We start from the raw sequence: 20899 nt of genomic DNA, 5'->3' as shown, positions 1-20899 counted from the left end.
GAGTTCAATCCACAGTGATTACACAATGTGCCACAAGGTAGTTCACAGTTTACAGGTGATGTATTTAAATAGTTAATACTGGTGGATATAATAAAAATAATTTGTTCCCCCATGTCAGATTTCAAGAATATTTATTCTCAAGAACAAACCAGGTTACAATATGACAAGGTGAACTGGTGGCACAGCAAGGAGTCAATCAGAATCACCGAACAGATGATGCTTTTCCCTGTTCCATCCACTTTCATTTGGATGGAGCTGGTATTGATGCTGCTCTTACTTGTTATTTTGTAATTTGCTGGACTGAGAAGGAGAAAGAGGAGAAAAGTGCAGAGTGAGAGCTATGCCATAACTTGCCATTGTACCACTGTGTTTTGTGGTCCCCAGTATGATACACATTCACGCCCTGGTCAGCTTTGTGTGTCTGTAACTCTGTGTAGACAGGCAGTGATGGGGGTGAGAAGCCTTCCTGTGAGCCCAGTGCTGAAACCCCAGCCCAGCTCACAGTGGGGCCTCATGCCCCTCCCTAGGGAGCACATGGAGGCTCTGGGCAGCTCTCTGTTCCCATGCAGCATGGGTGACACTGGGGTTTGTGCTGGCCTTGGTGGTCCATACGAGTTTGTCTTTCCTTTGCAGACAAAAGGTGGAGTTACCAGCAGATCACTCCTCACCTCAGTCCTGTTGGTGGTCACAGGAGACAGTGCTCTGTGTCCAGGCTTGTGAACTTGCTTGTGTGCACTGAAACCAAGCTGCAGGTGCACTGATGTGCCCTGGGATCTTGTCCATCTGTGAACTCGGGGTGCAGTCTGTGTTTGCACCAGTCTGGAAAAAATGTTCCTGGGTCCTGCAGTCAGTTGGACTCATGTTGGAGTTCTGATGCAGGAGCTGCACTTGAACCGCTTATTGGTGCCTGAGTCTCTGTGCCTGGCACCCCTCAGTGTGGCACAGCCCCCCTGGGAGATGCTGTACCCCACAACAGAAAGGCTGTGTCACCCGTGGGCCAGAGTAGCTGTGCTGCAAGTGCTGTGACTTGGGATCTGACTCAGAGCAGTCTTTGCTCACACTCTTTTTAACTATAATTAATGCCTGTTGTTTTGGTGCATATAAATGTCTGACTAAGCAATTGCCTACGTTTTGACCATAAAACAGGCATTAATAGGTCTGTTTAATAGTGTTTAATATTTAGATAAAAATCATGATTTCTCAGTATTTCCATTCATAATTTTTGCAACTTGAAGCCAAGTTCTGTCTGCAATTCTGTATTCTGAGGGAAAAAAAGTAGCTGTTGATTAAAGGTATGTACTCTATCACAGTCATATGTTTTCCATAACCCTTGATGAAGAAAGTATCTTCATTTTTAAAACTCCCATTTAACTAATTTCCTATTTTTTCTGCTTCAACATTTCTACATTTTATAAATTATATTCATGTTAGATTCACACTGTGCTTAAGGTGTTTCTTCCTTATGTGAGAAAGTATATATAAGCTGCAAGGTGTTAAAGCCAATAATTGTTAGTGATGTTTTTCTTTCTAAAGAAATATAAAGGACACGATGTTCCATGAATAGACTGGTATATTATTAAGTCTGAGGAATTTGCCCAGATCTCTTAAAATCATACATTCCACTCCTGTGTAAGTGGAGAGATCCTCTTAATATATTTACCTTCATTTTAGATGCAGGTGGTTTAAATGTGATGCTCTGGTTTAGATTCCAGAGCAAATAGGTTACCTATGATATTATCATTCCCAGAAATATATTGCCAAGCACTGCCTTTCTCAAGCAATATGGTTAAAGGGTTCACTCTGTCCCCAGTGGTCCTCTGCTTGAATGCTTTTCCCAAGCTCCAGATCAATCTTTAACTCCTCACTTTTAAATTAAGGTGAAATACTGTGGAGAAGAAAGGGAACATAAATACTTCCAAAATCCAAGCAAATAGGTTTTCTCACTCTTCCTTCCCTCTCCTAAGCAAGCTATGAAAGCCCATGAAGTATTCTCTGTGCTGGACCCAGGTATTTTCAAATTTTTTGAACCAATTTCTAATGTTTCAGCAGAATATATTTTTTTCCCAGACACCTTCTAATGCTGTTACAGAGTCTTCAACTCAGTATCAGAAACATTTTGCTATGGGCATGAGGAGTCTGTCACTTTAGAAAATTCCGAAAAATATCAGTAGCATATCAGAAGAATTTTCCTCTTGTAGGTAGCCTGCCCTGTTCTTTGCATGGTGTCTTGTATGACCTGGGCTTCCTCTGTACCTCCAACAATCCAACTCTGCAGAGCTTCTGTTTTTCTGCTTTCAGAAGCTGTTCTGGCAACAGATGGATGGTAACTTTCTGTCCAAAAGTTAAAAGGTGAAAGGAGTTTGGCTTTTGGGGGGACTTGAACTTGTTTATGTCTTCAGCATATTTGAAATTTCTGTTAAAATATTTACCAATGTATTCATGAAACATGAACAGTTGAAGGAATGCGTTTTAAGCTAATGCCCTCTCCCAGGTTAATGATTAATACTGTGAGAACTCAGCTTGGCATTTACTGTATCATGACACAAGTAAATTGAACTCTAAGCAAGCCATTATCTATTTTATTTATTTGCTTTTTAAAGTATGCCATGTCAAATTATTAACTTCTGGGGTAGAAGGGTGGTAAAAACATGGGTCAGGCAGTCCCCATGGAGCCTTGTGGGACTCATTTATTCACACTCTGTGTGGTTCTTATAGGAGAAGGCTTTCTGTTTCCAATGCAAAATCTAGATCTTTAAACACATTTTACAAAAATATTCATTTCTGTCTTAATTACTGTATTAAAAAAAACCATTGCATTCTCTGTCTGTCACTTGTTATGATAGTAAACTGCACCTTCTGTTCTCTGCATATATACAGTGCTATTTATTTCCTGTGGGAATGAATTTTTAAATTATTTTAAGCAGAGAAGGACTAGAGATTCTCCATATCTTGGGTACTAAGAAACTTCAAGGTCAATTTTGACTCATGCTGAGATTTTTCAAATAGTTTTGTTTTCATTTAAGCTTTATGTATGTTCAATTTTTAATTTCGTTCTGCTCCTTCTCTTTATCATCTTTGAACAAAAGTTTATGTAGAAATTGAAAGGGCATTTTACTATATGATAATAATTTAAGTAATTCAGTCATCAATAGTAACTATTCAGTATTTCTCCCTTAGAAAACAGATGGAGTTATAAAACTGATACAGGTAAAGTAGAGGTCAGTAGAGAAAGAGATTTAGTAAAGCACGTTTTGAAATTTGGGAAATTTATTTTCTATGTTTCTGACTTAAATGACTCATAAAAAGTAGTTTGAAAAATGGCCTAACTGCTCATTTGAGTTTTTGGACTATGCTAATGGAAACAAAGAAAAAATTTTGCTCATTCTCAGTATTTAAAAAAGTCAAAATAGCAAGTAGAGAATATGCTGTAAAAGGATGTAATCATCAGGAGAAAAGATGACTTGAAAATTTGGCCATTGTTGAATGTCTTTGAAATTCTAATTTGTGTCAACAAACACGCCTAATTCAAAATCAGCTTTCAATGGACCAACTAAGGGCACTTTACTCATTTATTTCCCTGCCAGATTTTGATATTATCACAAACATGTCAACACTCTGGCTATTAAAAAAATCAAAATTTTCAACCTTCCTAATTCTGTAGGAAGAGTGTTTTATTTCACTAGAAAAACAGATATTTTGCTTGGAATGGAAATATTACTTTTCAGGAAAGACTGCCTGGAAAATTCTGCCTGAAATGTGAAAGCTTCAGAAAGTTACAAAACCCTAAAATTTTTAGAATTTAGATTAGAAGAAAAATACTTGGACAGTATTAACTATCCTATTGCTAAACCTGTAACTAGACCTCCCTTGTCTGCAAAGACTTTAAGGTTCTAATTCCATTTTGCAATTCCCAATTTGTTCATGGTAAACCAGACACAGTTTAAAGGCTCAAAGGTGTTTCACCTAATTTTTCTTATATCTCCAGATAGTCCATGGCCAAGTTATTTAGATACAAATAAGCCTTGAGAATATCATCAAATCCATTCTAATTTCATTCATGCCTTGGAGATAATAATTTAAAGAGCTAGTCACTGCTTGCAATTAAGCATGGAGAAAATAGATCCGTCCCATAATTTATGTCTGCAAAGGTTGGGCTGGATTTGTAATTAATGTTTGCTCCTTTTAATGAAATACTCCAAAGGTCTGCACTTCTGTCATTCATGGAGGTAATTTTTCAATTGATTAGTAAAATAATACTTGAAAAGTAAATGCACCTGCTTTAGCACAGAAATGTCTTAGTCAAGTAGAGACAATGATTGGAGTGCTAAAAAAATATCATTTCAATACAGTAGAGACTGGAGTTTTACTCCTCCAGAATTCAGAACTCCCACTAAAGAGAAAAAAGAGAAAAGGTAATTAAACCTCCAACAACTTCTTCAGCATGATTTTATCCAGTTTAATTCCTGAGTGGTTTTCAGCATAGCTAAATACTTTTAGGAACACATGCCTGAACTGTGCATTTGTACAAGTGAAATATGTCTGGAAAGCATATGTTACATCAAGACATAATTTTTGTATTTGTGTACCTTAGAATTTTGAGGGGGCATGAACAAATAATTTAAAATTGGAAATTTGTTTCTGTTTGGAATAAACACTTAGAATTTGACAGCTCATTTGGATTCTATTCTTATTTCCATTTCAGATTTAAACCTGTTCAAGCAGGCAAAATGGCAAGACTTGGGAGGTAGGTTTAAAATGGCTTGTTATGTCCTTCCTACAAAACAACCACTATCAAAGAAAATTAAATAAAATAACAAGCCACTTCTGACTGTTTTCAGGGAATTGATAAGGATTTAGTTTGAATTAATCCCTCCAGAAGGCATGTTCAATGACTTCTCCTGCTTTGTTAATTTAGTCATTTTGACACAAAGTCTTACTATTCCTCTACTACAGACACCTCACATTTTGGAGCAGTGAGCACCGTGGGAATTGACTGTAAGTTGATTAGACAGAATGCAGAGCAGAAGCCACAACCTATGCCAGATTTCTTGGGGGCCACAAACATGGTGATCCAAGAGGTTTTGAACCCTGTGTCATCTGGGACAAGTATTTTGCTTTCAGAGAAAGAAGCAAGAGAAGTGAATAAATGTGGTGAAAGAAGCCCTTATCCAGTGCTCAGCCCAGTAAAGCAGAGTAATCCAGACAGTGGAGCAAGAGAATGTGTGTCATCAGAACATTTAACTTTGAGGATAAAAGTTTATAGTTTTAATGCTATGGTTTTAAGTGTTTGAATCATCTGAAGGATCCAGCTATTATTAAAGCATGAGCAAAGCAGCATCTAAGGACTTTTAAAAATCTGCACCTTGAACTTAGTGTAACTCCCATTAAAGTCAATGCATGCTGAGTCAGACTTTAATTCTTTTTGCACCCTAGAGATTCAAAAGGTGAAAATCCTGGCACTACTGATGTTTTGCCATTGACCTTGTAGGGTCAGGATTTCATGCTAAAAACCATAAAATGACACTGACATTTCGTCATTGCTGTCTTGGATCAGATTCATAACAGTGACCCAGGAGAGAAACATCTACATAATCCATTACTACTGTGCATCTACCCAACACTGTCTCACCACCTTGTTTAAAGAGAGGGAATAATCTATGATTTTGAGCTGCCTTTATTTTAGATCAAATAAAGAAGAATGGAAAAATTCTGATAATCATTTTTCAATCACTTTATTTAAACGTTCTAAGTAAATTCTTGGTTATTTTATATTTTATGTCAATTTAATTGGAAAATTCTCTTTTCAAAATGAAGGAGGTTTTGTTGGGTAGTTTTGGTAATTTTTTCAATACTATTCTAAAATAGGTTTGTAGTAAAACCGGAAGGCAAATTTCAGATTTATAGTCCCTTGTGAATGAAGTGCTTATGATTAACAGTGAGAACTGTGAAGAGTTTTTATAATTCCTTAATGATCCTTAACGAAATATTTAATTAAAGACCAGTTGGAAAGATATTCTTGGTTAATAAAAGGAAATCAGGGGATGAATTGATTTCTATAATGGCAGAGGACATGCAATATGTGATAGATGCTACATATCATTAGTAGTTAGATACAATAAACTGATAAAATATAAATTTATCCTACTGGCCCCTATTAAATTGTTTTCCAGATTGAAAATGCAAAATATTGGCTGTGCATTCCAGATGATAAAAGTAATAGATTCTAAACTCATGGATACAAGTATACTGAAAAATACAATTTAAACCTTCTGCAGGAAATAGTCCTATGTATAACGTGGCTACTGATTTTCAGGTTTTTGATGCTGTAGAAGAATATGAACCAAAATGTGTTGCCAGTTAGAGTGAAAAATAAAATCTGAAACAACTCTACTGAATTCAGTGGAGTTCCTTGAATTTGCTGAAATGGATAAGCTTTCCCCTTGCCGTTCTGTGCATATTTCTCTAAAAACACAGAGATGAACCAATGAAAATCACATTCACAGAAACAGAGAATCACTGAAAAAGAAAACCTTTCTCATCTTATTAAAGAAGAAATGAAGCTCAGCAAAAATTAAGTGAATTTTAATTGCATGAGGCTTTGCCTCAGATTTGTAGGATCACTTGATGTTGTAATTTCTTGGCTATTCTAGATAAGCAAATACAAGAAGATTTGTCATCTCTGTCCTTTCTGCTAGTCTCTATTGCCCTACATTGCAACTTTTACGTGGTTTTAACTTTGCAAAAAGAATTATCTAATTCATCACATACTAATTAGTTATATAATTTAACAGCTTTTTTGGTTATAAGCTGCGTATTTTCCTTCTGTGCTGCACACAACTGACAGTGAAGGATATTGAAAACATATACATAAATTTGTCAGCTGCGATCTCACAATAACTAGATGACAAGAAAAAAAATCATGCTTTTGGTAAAGCCCATCTAGGACAAATTGTACAGGAAATTTCTCCCAGCTGCTGCTTGTTATGCACTGGGACAACTGCAGCCAATGTAATACTGTGGAAGCAGGTCTGAAACCCAGGAAAAGATCTGTGAAAATACAGACCTGTAAGAGAAAGTATCCAATGATGGAGGCAACTGCAGTAGAGTTAAAGCAGTCCTATTAAATAATGAGCAGTAATAGGTGACTGTCTGCTCTAAGTCACCCTTTAAAGCATCTACTACCTGCTGCAGGCTACAGGATTAATTCTGAAACATGTAATTTAGCAAAGGATCAAGACTTCAGTCTGTTCAGTCTTCAGCAGCAAATAAATTGGTGGCAAATGCTTTGGCATAGGTTGTTGCATTACTTTGTGGCAGTCCCTGCATCCAATGCTTTCAATTATAATTCTGTTTTCTTCCTTTTGACAAAGCTTGGTCCTCTGTGTTCCTCAACTCGGCTTATTTTATTAATTGCAACTCTGCAAATTTTTAATGTCTGTTTCTTCTTTCTAGGCTCATCTTCAAATACATGTATTTTTGAACCCCACATTTTCAGAGGTAAGAAATTCTCTCTGTGAACTGTCTGGTCAGGTGAATAACTTGTCCTTGTTGTTTAAAGTCTGCATCCTTGCTTTAAAATTCATCCATTTTGCTAATTATAGCCATACATGCAGTTACCCAGTTTATGCTGCAGCTCTGCTAGTTAAGGCACTCAGCTTCTTGTGTAATTTTAAGATGTATTTCCAAAGCTACAAAGCTTTGAAGAGCAGCCCCTCACTGCATCTTCTGCATCACTAAAATTGGAAAGCAAATCACCTGCTGCCACTACTATTTTTAGTAACATTCAACTGAGAACAATGTGTAGCTCAAAGCAGGGGTAGAGACTCTGGAAGCATAAGCAGAAGGTGTCACTGAGACAGAACTGTTATTCTGCAAAAGGCTGTGTCACCTAAATGAACCAAATATTCTGCAGAGCTACAACAGACAGGTATCAGAGTAAAGCCAAACAAGGTACAGGGGGCAAAGTGTTTCAAGTTCTCAGTTCTGAGCATAAGCATTTTAATATAATTTCTATTTAAAAATGTTCAGTTATGATATTCCTTATTAGCTTGGTTTTTATAACTTTCATCCCAGTGATAGGCTTGCTACCCTACTAGAATCAGTGGGTTTGCATGTGTTTAAGAACAGGCATAGCTTGAACTGCAGTTGATCTACTTATTAAAGCAGTAGAGGTTTACATGTTTCATTAGAAATCATAAATCCTGCCTGTGAGTTTTGTGCAAACTTTGTTTATCCTTCATTAAAACTTTTCTTTGTTAAGTAACTGCAGATACTGAGACATAAGGTGTACTCATATTACTCAATTTTGTTTCTCTGACCTCCTTCTGAAGGAGTCTACAGAGACTAAAAACCTCCCTTATATTCCTAGGGGAAAGTGGTGTGAACATTCCTGTTTGTGTCAAGCAGCACTCAGAGTGCATATACTGACTTTACTGGAGTTACTTGGGCTTTCCACCACTCAGTGAGACCTTGGTGTCCTATGAGTTTTATGTAGTTGAACATCCAAGTCAGGAGTGATATAAAGTTTTTCAGGAATGTGTATTTAAACATAGGTTAATAATAAGATTTAAAATGTTTGTTTTCCTCTTAGCATCAATGAAAGCATATATTTATATGCTGAGCTCTTGAAAATTAATTTCCTGGACTTCTCTAGGGATATAAGGATTGTGTACAATGCACGGTTTTTCCTTGTATTATTTATGAACAGAGGGGTATAATCTGGTAGCAACTCCCTTTGTGCACAATTTTTTAAGCTCTTGAAGTCACTTTAGTTGCACTGAACTTTGAGATGAGAACGAAGCCCTCTTTCTCTTTATTGAGAGTTTTTCTTAGAATGTGAAACATGTTTACTTCCAGAATACCATGTAAATTTTCTTAAAGAGGTGCTTTGCAAATAAGCTATTATGGTACTAAAGAAAACATTGATTAGTTCTAAATGGCAGTAACAATTCAAGTGCATGTAAAGACAAGTGCATTTTCTTTCGAAGTTAAGCCTCTGAATTTAATAATTGAAGGAAAAAATACAATAAGGTGCAATAGAAGAAGCTTCTGTGAAGTGCATTATGCAATTATGAGTGCCATAACTACAATTGCCTTACCACATCATAGTATGTTTTCTACTCAGACTGTCTTTTAAACCAAAATATTTTTATTACTTTGTTATTTGGAAATATGTACTATTTGGAAAAGGTTGTATTTTCTGTGATGATTCTGTTGATTTAGGAAACCACTCTTGGTTGAGAAAATCCAAAAACTCAAGACACCATTCAAGTGAATACAGAATCCAGCTGAAGCAATCTGTTTATTTTTAGTCTTGTCAACATTGTTTTATCATGTGAAAACTCTGTTTTTAGGGGATTTCTTTCCCAGTTCCCTCAAATCATTACATATTGCTTAGCATACGCAAGACCAGAATTATTAGAAGACAGATTTTGGCTGTTTATTGTGCTACTTGACTTGGAGAATTGCATAAGTCATTAACTTTCTAGACCAGAGCCTGATTGTACCATTCACAGAACCTGTGTGCTGGAAAGAAGCTGTGTGATGGCTGTGTTTACATAGTCAAATTTGTTGCAAAAAGGAATACTATAACCTCTTCTTCATCACATAAAACAGGCCAAGAAGTAGGACTACAATTATAGTAGCAAAGATTTAGATTGGACTTAAGAAAACCCACAAAACAACCCAACTTTTATAATGGTAAGATAATAAAGCACTGAAATATATAGCCTGGGAAATTTAGAAATCTCTGTCTTTGGAAATCTGCAGGAGCAGGTTAAACAACAGCTGTCTGAAATGATACAGATACACTTGTCCCAACTCTCAATGTTTATTTCTATTATTCAAACAAAACTTCTGTATTTCATATCAGGGTTTGGATTACAGAGTTTGGTCCATTTTGTTTTGGCTTTATCCAGCTTCATGAGTAACCAGCAGTTACATGACTTATATAATATGTAACTGTGAAAATATAAATGACACATTGGGAGATAGCAAACATATGTTATATTTCAAACCATATACTCATGGATACATTTCTGGCTTTCTGTTCACTTTACTTTTTGTGTATGCATATACATTATTTTTGCATGACTTGTGCATACTTTGTTCTTTGTTTATGTGTTTAAACTGATGTTAAACACAAGATACAAATAGCAGTTTGTGTGTAATATTACTTTTTTTTTACATTTACTTCCCCACTTAATCCTAGCAGCTCATGGAATTTCTTACAATTATTAAAGGGAAAGCAAGTGTTCAGAAAGTAGATATATTGAGGGGTGGGAGTGAGACAGATGAATAAGGAGATAAGCAGGAAAAGAAAAGATATAAGAAAAAATGTAAAGGATAGGGAGGATGAATTTAAAGCAGTGAATTATGACCCAAATTAGGATTCTAGGGACTGAAATTCAGTTTTGCATCTTGAAAATGGAAGAAGCAACAGAAGACTCAGCCTGGATGACAGAGGAAGTACATGTATTAACCAAGAGGTTGTACTGGATGAAACTCAAAACTATAATGAGGAAAGGTGGTGGGAAGGTCTTTGGCTAATGAAACAGTTTATCTGCTGGTGGAAATAAAAGTCTGCTCCATAGTTCGGGGATTTTGATGTAGTTCCAATAAGAAGCACATTTTAATTGTGATTAAGCTAAGGTTCCTTCATATGAAAGAAATGTTGTGGTTGAAGTGTAAAAGTAAAGTATAAATGTTAAGAATAACTTTTCACAAAGAAAGATTTCCAAGAGTTCCTTTTTGTTCCTTATTAAAAATGTGGGGCGTAGGTTAGGAGAGAGTGGTAGAGTTTGACACAGCCATTTAGTGAAGGTGCATCTTGGTTGCTCAAATCACAGCTATAACCCCTCTGTGTGTTGCAGCTCTTCATATTTCATATCAAATTTTCTGTAGTCACTTGATGTGTTTTCCGTGGATACTGCTATGTGCATACAGATATGTACACGCTCATTTACAGTGATTTCTGATCTAGCATAGTTTTGTACAGACCTCCAGCTCAACAGCATTAAAGATGATAAATGAATGTATAAATCTAAGGGGAATGTACTAAAGTTAATAGTGAGGGTGGGTTTTTTTGCATAAAATAACTATGGTTTCCAACATTTTTCAAAGAGGTTCCTTCTCAGCTTAATGTGTAAAGATCTGTTCTATACAACATTTCCTTCTTATCTCACCACCCCATATCTGCAGTTTTTCCTTATGTCTATTCCTTTTAAAATCCAATTTTCTAGTTATACTAGTATTTATTAAAAGCTTGACTGTGGGGTCTTTGTTTATCCAAAGATCTATTTTTATCATAACTGTTTGTAATGATTAAACCTCAACAACTTAAACACTTTACACAAAATAATGTATTTTCAATAAATTGAAATATTAACCAATCATATGTAATGGTTCAGTTCTAGCAAATGGATTGCTAGAAATCCTTAGGGTTTCATATAAATTGAAAACTGTATTGACTGACCAGGCTGCACTCGAATTACATTGCATTTGGATCAAAAAGCATAGAAAAAGTTCTCATTATAGTTCCCTGACATTAATTTGAGCATTTTTATATGTGTGTCCTATTAAGTACTTTAAGTGCTTTTTGATAATTGTGCTTTGTAGTTTTTACAGCACTTCAGCCTATTCCCAGTTCAATTTCCTCTTTTATCCGATGTTTGAAATATTGATTTCTGACAGATAAAAGCAAACCTTATAATCTCAGCAGCATGCAATAAGTGAGTAAGACGGGGCTGCAGAATGCATCAGGGAATGGTCATATTTGAAACCGTCTTTGTTTTATTACATTTCGTCAACAGAATTTACTTACCGCTTGCTGATATTTATGTAAAAGCAGGACTCCTGATAGTCCAGTGATATTACCAGTTCCTGGTATACTTTTGCATTTAGTAAGATAAAAGAAGAAACTCCCTTGGTGGTTGATGATTGCAGCTGCTTAAACTGCTGTCAGCTGGCTTGAAGTAACTGTGATTTATCTTCCTCAGATTGTGCAGCGTTGTGTCCGTGAACTTCCAGAGTTTGCATTAAAAAGTGACAGAACATCAGAGTGCCAGAAGCTTCTCATATTGTGGCCCTGAAGGTAAAAGCAAAAGCAACTATGCTTGTTCTATGTTTGGGGAACACTGTCCAAACCCTCTGCAAAACTCTCGTGACATGAAAGAGATCTTAAAGAAATGGGTTGGGATTTTGAACATGGACTAAATACAATTAAGAGATGCTAAGGAATATAGACTTGGTGCTTTGTCTTGCATGTTTTCCTGATGTTTCTTCTGCAATTTCTAAAAACTTGAAAGAGGAATTCCGTTCAATCCAATTTCTAGTTGATTAGTTAATGATATGTTAGGAATTCAGTTTGCCTTTTTTTTCCTTTTCCTTATCCTGTACAATCCAGTGTCTCACAAGTAACATTGTATTAAACATCTCTAGTCAGCTCCATTAACACCTGCAGTAAAAGAGCAGAATATACAGGAAATTAGCTGTTTCATTTCTGGCAGTATTTCCTTTGAATCTGTGAAAATTTAGATCAGAATACTGTTTTAGAAGGTGAGAAAAGTTCCTCAGGTTACACAGTAGCTTTGGCAATCAATAGTAAACCTATCAAAGTGAGAACACAAGCCTCCATCCTGAACACCAGGTTAGGAGCAAACTGAGTGTCTTTTGAGAAATACACTTTTGAGAGGGATCAATTTACCTGAGAATAGAAGCAGGTGAAATAAATGAATGGGGGATATGATTTTTAATAATTTAGACATTTCTGAGATGAACATTGAGATTTTACTTAATCCCAAATTAGCAATTGCTAATTCAGTCACATGTTTTCGTGTTCAATCCTGGAAAAACTTGAAACAACCACCTCATATCTAGACCTTCACACACTTGATTATAGAATTGTTTTCATACTTAGGACATTTAAAAATGTTATATGAGTGAATTTTAATTATTATGATGGACTAGAACTCTGCCAGTCACTTAGCAGTTAAAGTTTAATCTCCAATCAATTGAAATTTTCGTTACTAACCAATTAGCATTTAAAATTTTAAGTGATAAGTATTTAACTGCATTCTGGACATAGTGGGTTGGTGATAGAAAAGCCTGGCAGGGTTCTGGGGAATGGTAGGTCTGGAAAAGTGATTTGGTTAAGGCTGTCAGGGAGAAAAGAGCTTCTGAGCCCTAGAAGCTTTGATCATAACTTATAAATAAAGGCCGATGGAGCTGAGCTTGCTCAGTAGCAGAACGTGCTAGAGATGGTGCCTGTAAGGAAGGGAAAACAGTGGAGTAATTAGGAAGGCGTGGTTGTCTAGGAGTTAATATGGTCAGAGCTAGAGGTCTAAACACAGGGATCAAGGTGCAAGGCCCAGTCAGCCCTCTCTCCATCTGGGCTTGGCTGCTGACATCAAGGTGTGCCAAGACATTTACATACCAACGTGTAAGCAGAGGCAGAAAATGCTGTGGCTGATAGAAAATGAAGACTGACTGGAGCTAAACTTCGCAGCAAGGTTACCTCGGTGATGATTTGACAGTTGGGAAGCTTGGACCAGCAAAACCACAGAACTGAAATAATTCAAGATTTGTCAATAAGGAAAAAGACAAAGACACTGTTGGTTGAATTATATGTATATTATATGTATATTTACCTTGAATATTCAAGTAAAAATCTATAAGCCCCCAAAACAGCAAAATAATCTCTCTTTATGTTTTGGAACGTGCTGGCTGCACCCAACCCAAATTTCTGTGTCTCAGCAGACCAACTCAGAGATATGTGTACATGTGCAGGTTACATTCCTGTACATTCCACATATGCAGGTAAAGCATCAGCAGCAAGGATTCTGCAGTGGGTGATATAACTGTAGACAATCTCCATTAGAATTTCAAAGGAGCTATTTAGCATTTTTCATATTGGGTAGGTTATTTACAGTTCACTATTTAAAAGGAAAAAACATTGAGAAAGGTTTATCTTCTAATAAATCAAGAGTATTATGACGTCAAGTCACAAAGCCTAAGGGTATGAAGGCAGTTGCAGAAGCTGCCTCTTGCAAAATATTATGTATACTATATTATACTGGCTAGCTGAATTAAAAGTGCTTCTGTGAAGAATTAGAAACAATTAGAAATGAAAAAATACAATGTGGAAAAAATAGGACTGACAATTTTGTTGTTGAGATTCTTGTGGGAATCAAGCTGGAAAACAAGCCATTGAATACACCAACTGATATTTTCTAATGGTCTGTTTGAATTTGACGTTATATAATGTTGTATGCATGTGCATTCCAGTATTATAGCTGACAGAACTAATGTTTTTATCTGTGAAATTTCATTTTAAAATCTCAGTGTTTCAACTGATAGCACTGAACGCATCAAACTAATGCTGTTAAAACTATGAAGTGTTTGGAACAGTTTCAGAAGACCAAACTACATATAGTTTTACCCTAACTTTGTATATGGGAAGGATTATATTGGCCTCAACCATCTAATTCTAAACTCTGGGACTCCAGTAGGCTGCTTGAGGACTTAGTGCTCTATGTGTATATTTGCAAGTATTTTTAATATTTCTTCATAAAAGGCAAACTGGTAATATTAGAATATGTTTGTATAATTAAAAAGTAACTTATCTACTTCGTAAAAACAGTGTAGACTGAATTCCTTTTTTACCTCGGTCTTTCCACCTTCCTCTTTCTCTTTATTCTCTTTGATGTCTGCAGCTGTTGTCTGACAAATAAGGCCAGCAGCTGCCTGCAGTGCTACTGTTTTACCAGCTGCTAAAGGTCTGCCTTCACCAGGCACCGGGTCCTCTCCCGGCCCGTGGTGCAGGGAGTGTTTGTCAGCCTGGTGGCACACACAGCCTCCAGCTGACAATTCAGTCTTGTCACGATCTCTCAGCCTGCAAGTACTTGGAGCTCGTGTGCTCGTGTTGATTTCCTTGTTAAACAAAGTGTCCAAAGTGTCAGAAGAATGAATTCAAGCACGTTACACTACATAACCAAATGACAATATTTCTCTCATTTTAGCTCCTTAATATCATCTTCAGCTGAGTGGGAAAGAGCGCAGATTGCGCGACCCTGGGGAACTTTGTTTCAACATTTATTATTGGGAAAAGTATGCCTTTCAAAAGATAAAATGTATTTCAAATATCAAATCTCTCCCTGTGCTGAGCTAAATGCTGCCTTGATGTATGCACTGTACACTCTAAGTTGACAGATGTGAAGTACAAGTAAGAGCAGAATTCGACCAGCTAAATTTAACATAATAAGATTACGAATACTACAAGGGCAAAGGATTTTCTAAACATTAAATGCTACAGTGTGCCTGAATTCTGTTTTCAGATTTAGTCCTAGATAGTCTGGTTGTGGGGCTGCACAGTGACAAACCAGCAAAGTATCTCTATTTTGAGGTAGGGATCTTAAATGTGCAGTGTTTAGAGTGACAGCTACTCATTGATGTACTGGGAGGATTTTATCTAAGTTTACCCTAATATTTAAGCCTTTTTTTCCCCTTCCTTTCTCAAATAATTAGAAAACATTCTTATCTCAGAATATATTCTGGAAAGTGTTTGATTTGCTTGAATTATTTAAAGTTATAATACGAGGGTTTTTTTCTGAATTCTGGGGAGGTTTTATTGTTGTTAATAAAACCTGTTTTTAATAGTGTTTGCAAATGCGGAGCACATGGTTCAACCGAAACTTTTGCCTGTGACTGAGGCAAGGTTTTATCATAGTGACCCACTGTCATGGCCTTGTCTTTACTGCTCTTACCATAGAACAATCACAGAAGGAATTGCCACACGAGATCTTGTACACCAACATTTTTTCAGCAGCTAAATGTAACAAAATAAATTCGTATTTCTGTGCAAAACAGCCACTCACACGGGAGCAGATAGGGAATATTCCAGTGATATAGGCTCCTAACAAGCTTTTCTCAATTTCACCAGTAGTGGAATGTCCAAAAAAAAAAAAAAAAAAAAACAAAACAGATAGTAGCCTGGTAGTTAGTGCTTAGCAAGGTGAAATCTCAGGATTCAATAAAAACAAATTTTTTGGAAAGGTTGTAGTGTTTAGCTTTCAGTTATCACTGGTTAACAGAGTACATTCTCAAATAATGGGTTATTCTTAACTTTTGGGTTCACCTTCCCTTGCAAATGATTTGTGGGAAAACGTAATTCAGTGGGTAGTTTCATCAATATTTTGTAAAAGGCCTAGAAAAGCACATCAACACAAATATGCCCAAACATGACAGTGGTGGTCCAGGCAGTCACCTGAGAAAGAGAAATGCAGACTGAGCATGTTATACCAGAGCAAGAAATGGAACTATGGTTGTTTCCATTACCAGTCAAATGAGCAAATTATTGGGATGGTGGATCCTTTGAGTAGTCATCCCTCATAATCTTTTCCAAACATTCCATTCTCATTTAAATAAAAAACTGACTTTCCAAAGCCTTTTCTGTCAAGCTTTAATTACTTAGTTCATTGTTCAAATAATTCTTTTTGTATACTGCAGTTGCAAAGTAATATGTAGCATACGGACAAAAATGTCTCCCCTATAATGATCTTCACTGTAACCATGCACTACTGGGGCAGGCATATGTGCATCCAAGATGTTAAATTTAAAATTTATTTGCAAGTACCACAATTTCAGTGGTATTTGACCACTTATTTAAAGAGTAAATGTGGCTTTTAAATTGTTCTCTTGAAACAAACCTTGCTGATGTTGGGATTTGGGGAGATATTTTACTGAAATGGATTATTTTTTAAAGAGATAGTTTGGGGAGGGTGTGTATGTATGGTTTTTTGTTGTTTTGTGTTTGGCTGGTTGGGTGGTTTGGTTTGTTTTTTTTGTTGTGGCAAAGATAAATCTGAAGTTTAGTAAAGCTGTTATTACTAAGGAGAGAAATAAACCAGCTACAACTTCATTCCTTGAATTAATCAGATCTTTCTGGAAGATTGCACAAGCTGACTGAAGGAGACCATCCACATTTCCCCTTTCCCAGTGATGGCATAAACTCAGCCTGCATGGCCTCTCTGCCAGGTTCCCACAGGACTTCTGATTTCTGACTTGACTTCTTTCCTGACTACTGCCCTATCCCCTCTCCATCTTTGTCCAGTGACTCTTCTTCCAGCCCTAGAGCTGTAATCTCTTGGGATATTGTTTTTAAGGTTATTTTAGCTAAAGGTAGCTAGGTTTTTATTTACATATTTTATTCATAGATCAGAGGTTTTTTTCCCCCTTTATTTTCTTTTTAGAAGTGAGTGGATATTGGTGTAGCGTCACACTAGCAATAGCTTACCAACAGGCTTCTTGGCTGTTCTGTGGACCTACAAAAGCCTGTTTATGGAACTCAGGTCAGTCAGAAATGTACTTTGACAAAGAAGGCAAAGAAGATTGTTGTCAAAATTAAGAGGATTCACAGAATCAGCATTTTCTTTATAGGGGAAAAATGGAAGAAAACAACTGCATTTTTCAACATATGCAGGATAAAATGTTTTCATTTTTCCTTCCTACATAACTTCTTTTCAGAATTTGGTTTTTGTGTGTTACACAACTACAGTGGAATTGATTCCCTACCAGTACTGGCAGGACAGTAGTAAGGAGAGCCTGGGAGTTGTGTCTCGTTACCTTAATGAGGGAAAGCTGTGAAGTGAAACAGCAGGAACTTGATTTGAGGAAGCTGCCGTTTTTGAGTTTGGTCCGAAAAGGTTGCTGACTGCATGCAGCTCAGGAGCCATGGGGATGTGAAGAGATGTGCCAGTGGGCTGGTGAGTGAGTGGGGCTGCTTTGGGGGGGTGGTACCCACGAGCTCTTTCACTATGGACTGAGCCACTGAGGCCACTGCTTGCTGACACCAGGTTCAGAGTAAGCCATAAAGGTTTTATCTTTTTGTTAGAAGAAAGAATTCTGGGCTCAAGGAAGAATTCTGGCCTAGGATTAGAAAGGTATGAAATTTGTGTAGTGTGTGCTAAATGAAATGAAAGCTGCCTGCACAGCCCTTCAGGGGCAATCTCTTAGCACAGAACGTTGTCTTAATTTTATCCTCTTAAGTCATGCAGCGAGCACCTATGTGCTAAAAAAGAAAAGTAGGTTCTTCTATAGTAGTATTTTATATAAGGATCAGGGCTTGGTTCAACATTCCTGAGGACTGTGTATTCAGGATCTGGGTGTTTAGGAAAGTGCAAAGAGATTGACTAGGAAATGCTTTGAAGTTTTTTTCCCACTGCCTTTACATATGGCTTCTTATGGAAATGCCATCTTCTCCTGTGAGAAAGGGCATACTGTGCTTTCACCCCTGACTGCATGGGCACTGTACATCCAGTGGGATAACCTGCAGGAGAATCCTGTTTTTGTCACTGGCTTATGGCATGGAGCCTTTATTTGCGCAAGTGTCTTCTCTTCTCTGACCCTTCTCATTTCTTCACAGTAAACTAACTGTAAAGCACTGTTTAGCATCATATTGCTGCTTAAGACAAGCTTGCTCTGCCTTTTCAAGAGGATCTATTATCTATGTTTTAGTCCTCTGTTAAGATCAGTATTTGCTTTTTTTCAGCTCTGAGCCCAAGTGGAGGGAGTTCCCCTTTTTCTACTAGATATAACATAAAAAAGTACCTGTAGGGCACTGTACAGTCCTGGCGTGTGCTTTGCTTTGGTACTGAAATATGAGCAGGAATTAATCACCAATGCAACTCACTAACATGAAAATGAGTGTTGTACATTGAAGAACAGGTAAGCCTGACAACAAATACTGTATTTGGCTATTAATGAATGACCCTAATTTAAAGAGAAGAGAAAAAAAAGGGTAGAGAGAAAAATTGTAAAATGAAGTTGTCCCTGTAGTAAGACCAGACATTCAGCTGCTATAAATTGGCAATGATCCACTGGCTTCCACACAGCTATGCTGATCATGCCAGCAGAAGGACTGACCCTGAATGTTATCAAAGTTTTCTTGGAGGTGGCAGGAAAATAAATCCTTTACAATTTCCTCTTTAAGAACTCAGGATTTCCGTTTTTATAACTGCAAACTTCCAGAATGAAATGTGGAGCGCAGAGACAGGCAACACCACACTGACTGTATTTGATTAGGGTAATCCTTTTTTTCCTTCTATGTGGTTACTACAGCCAAGCAATTATTTATCATACTATCAGTTGCTTGAAGCACTGTAGACTACAGGTTAAATATTCTCATGTCAATGTGAGCTTCTGCTCCAAGGTCTCATTGAAATCTAATGACTTTCATCTTCAAAAGAAATTTTAATGAGCTCAGAGTATCTACCCTTCTGTTTTAATTGTTGTACTTTGTACACTTCACATTCTGCAGATCAAACCCACCTATTTTTCATTTTTTTTCCACCTGAAAATACTGTTGACAAGCTCTTTCCGGAGCTCTCTTCTTCTGTCCACTTTTTATTGGTCATATTCATGTAAGATATAAATCCAGAAATATGCAACACATGCACATTTAAAACCCGTAACAGATCTAGTACTTACCACTGAAGAACGTAACATGTGCCAGCCACTGTTACTTTGATTAGCCTGAAATCAGAGATGTCTCAGATGCTGGTGTCTGTAACAGTCAAATAAACCCATTAACTAAGTGGTAGTAAATGTATTTGGTACGAGTATCAAAACTTCTTCTGGACTACACGTGGAACAAAGCTCAAAAAGAGGTATTGCTGTGCCTCTCTATATAGGCAGCTACATATATACTGTTGTCCTGTTCTTTTCTCACTTTGTGGACTGCTGTGTGCATGTCTCAGGTGCCATTTGTTCAGTCCCATCGGCATCTTCACACATTCTTGCGTTTTCATAATCCCCTTTTTGCTATGAGCATCCTTCTTTCACTCATCCTCATAAATATTAATTACTGCGGTCTGGTTGAAATAAATACAGTTAGACAGTTTTTCAAGTGGAAAGTTATTGGGTTGTTTCTAAGAAGCTGTAGTCTTGAATTCAAAGTTCTGGTCAATATTTAGAATGTAAATGAAATGGGTGTGACCTGGGACTGGCTGCCAGCAGTTGTAGGGGTTGTAGCTCTCTCAAGTATCTGGCCACAATAGTTAAGTTTTCAGTATTCTTAACAGGCGGCATTTGATTTGTTCTGTTCCACCAACCCTTTAGAGAAAATTGTCTCCCATTCAGTTTCTTATAAAATTTTATAATTTATGGCATTTTAGTACCTTGCACCTAATTGTGAAACTTTTCTGTGTCAGAGAGAGTGAGCCTGGGAAGTCCTTGGCGTTGCATGATAGACTGAATGAATACAGGCTGAGGGATTCTTTGGTCAGTTCTACAGATCTAGAATTTATTTCTTATTGTGCTCATCTGGTTGTACAGCAGATGACACTGCAGAGACCTGTACAATACTACTCCAATTACAACAGCTGTTAAAATGATGGTCTCCACTCCTTACTAAAGGTGGGCCACCATCAAATCTGGGTATAATAATATGTATTAGCAAAAAGTCCAACATTAATGTTTTTACAAAGTTTTTGTTACTGCATGAAACCTTCTTGGAAGAGTTTAGCATGTGCTTGATTGTGGGAAATGAGGAATGCAGCACAAAAATATTCTGCTTACATTTCAAAAACGTATAAAATTAATCCATCATGGAAGATGGAATTGGATGTGTATTACACTGAAGAATGGTTCAGACCCTTGAAACTCTACAAAATCTACGTGGTGTTTAGATCAAGTATTAAATCTGTTTTCAAGATAACCGAAGTAAAGCAGTGAGACACAGATCTAGATCTGATCTAAGTATTTGAGTATTTTTAAAATTATTTTTAGAAAAGAAATTACACACTAGTAGTTGTGCTCATCTCCTTATATGATGCTCCGGGTTTAGAACTAAATTACCAGTTATTAAGGAATTTTCAAAATTGCCCTTTTTTAGCTACTAATTTAC

General features: G+C 36.8%; 1 protein-coding gene across 1 annotated transcript in view; it reads left to right on the top strand.

Moving 5' to 3' along the window:
- The window catches only part of SNX20 (sorting nexin 20), a 258470-nt gene that overhangs the window by 138476 nt on the left and 99095 nt on the right, over nucleotides 1–20899 (top strand). The window contains exons 10-13 of the mRNA XM_051805899.1: nucleotides 2203–2349; nucleotides 4703–4744; nucleotides 7453–7497; nucleotides 11997–12091. The gene's annotated coding sequence lies outside the window, so the exon portion shown is untranslated. The remainder of the gene's footprint in view (nucleotides 1–2202; nucleotides 2350–4702; nucleotides 4745–7452; nucleotides 7498–11996; nucleotides 12092–20899) is intronic.

The sequence above is a fragment of the Manacus candei genome, unplaced genomic scaffold, assembly GCF_025592945.1.
Source record: "Manacus candei isolate 608988 ecotype Guabito, Panama unplaced genomic scaffold, ASM2559294v1 h1tg000065l, whole genome shotgun sequence".
NCBI classification, from domain to species: Eukaryota; Metazoa; Chordata; class Aves; order Passeriformes; family Pipridae; genus Manacus; species Manacus candei.
This window is presented reverse-complemented; position numbering and strand designations above follow the sequence as displayed.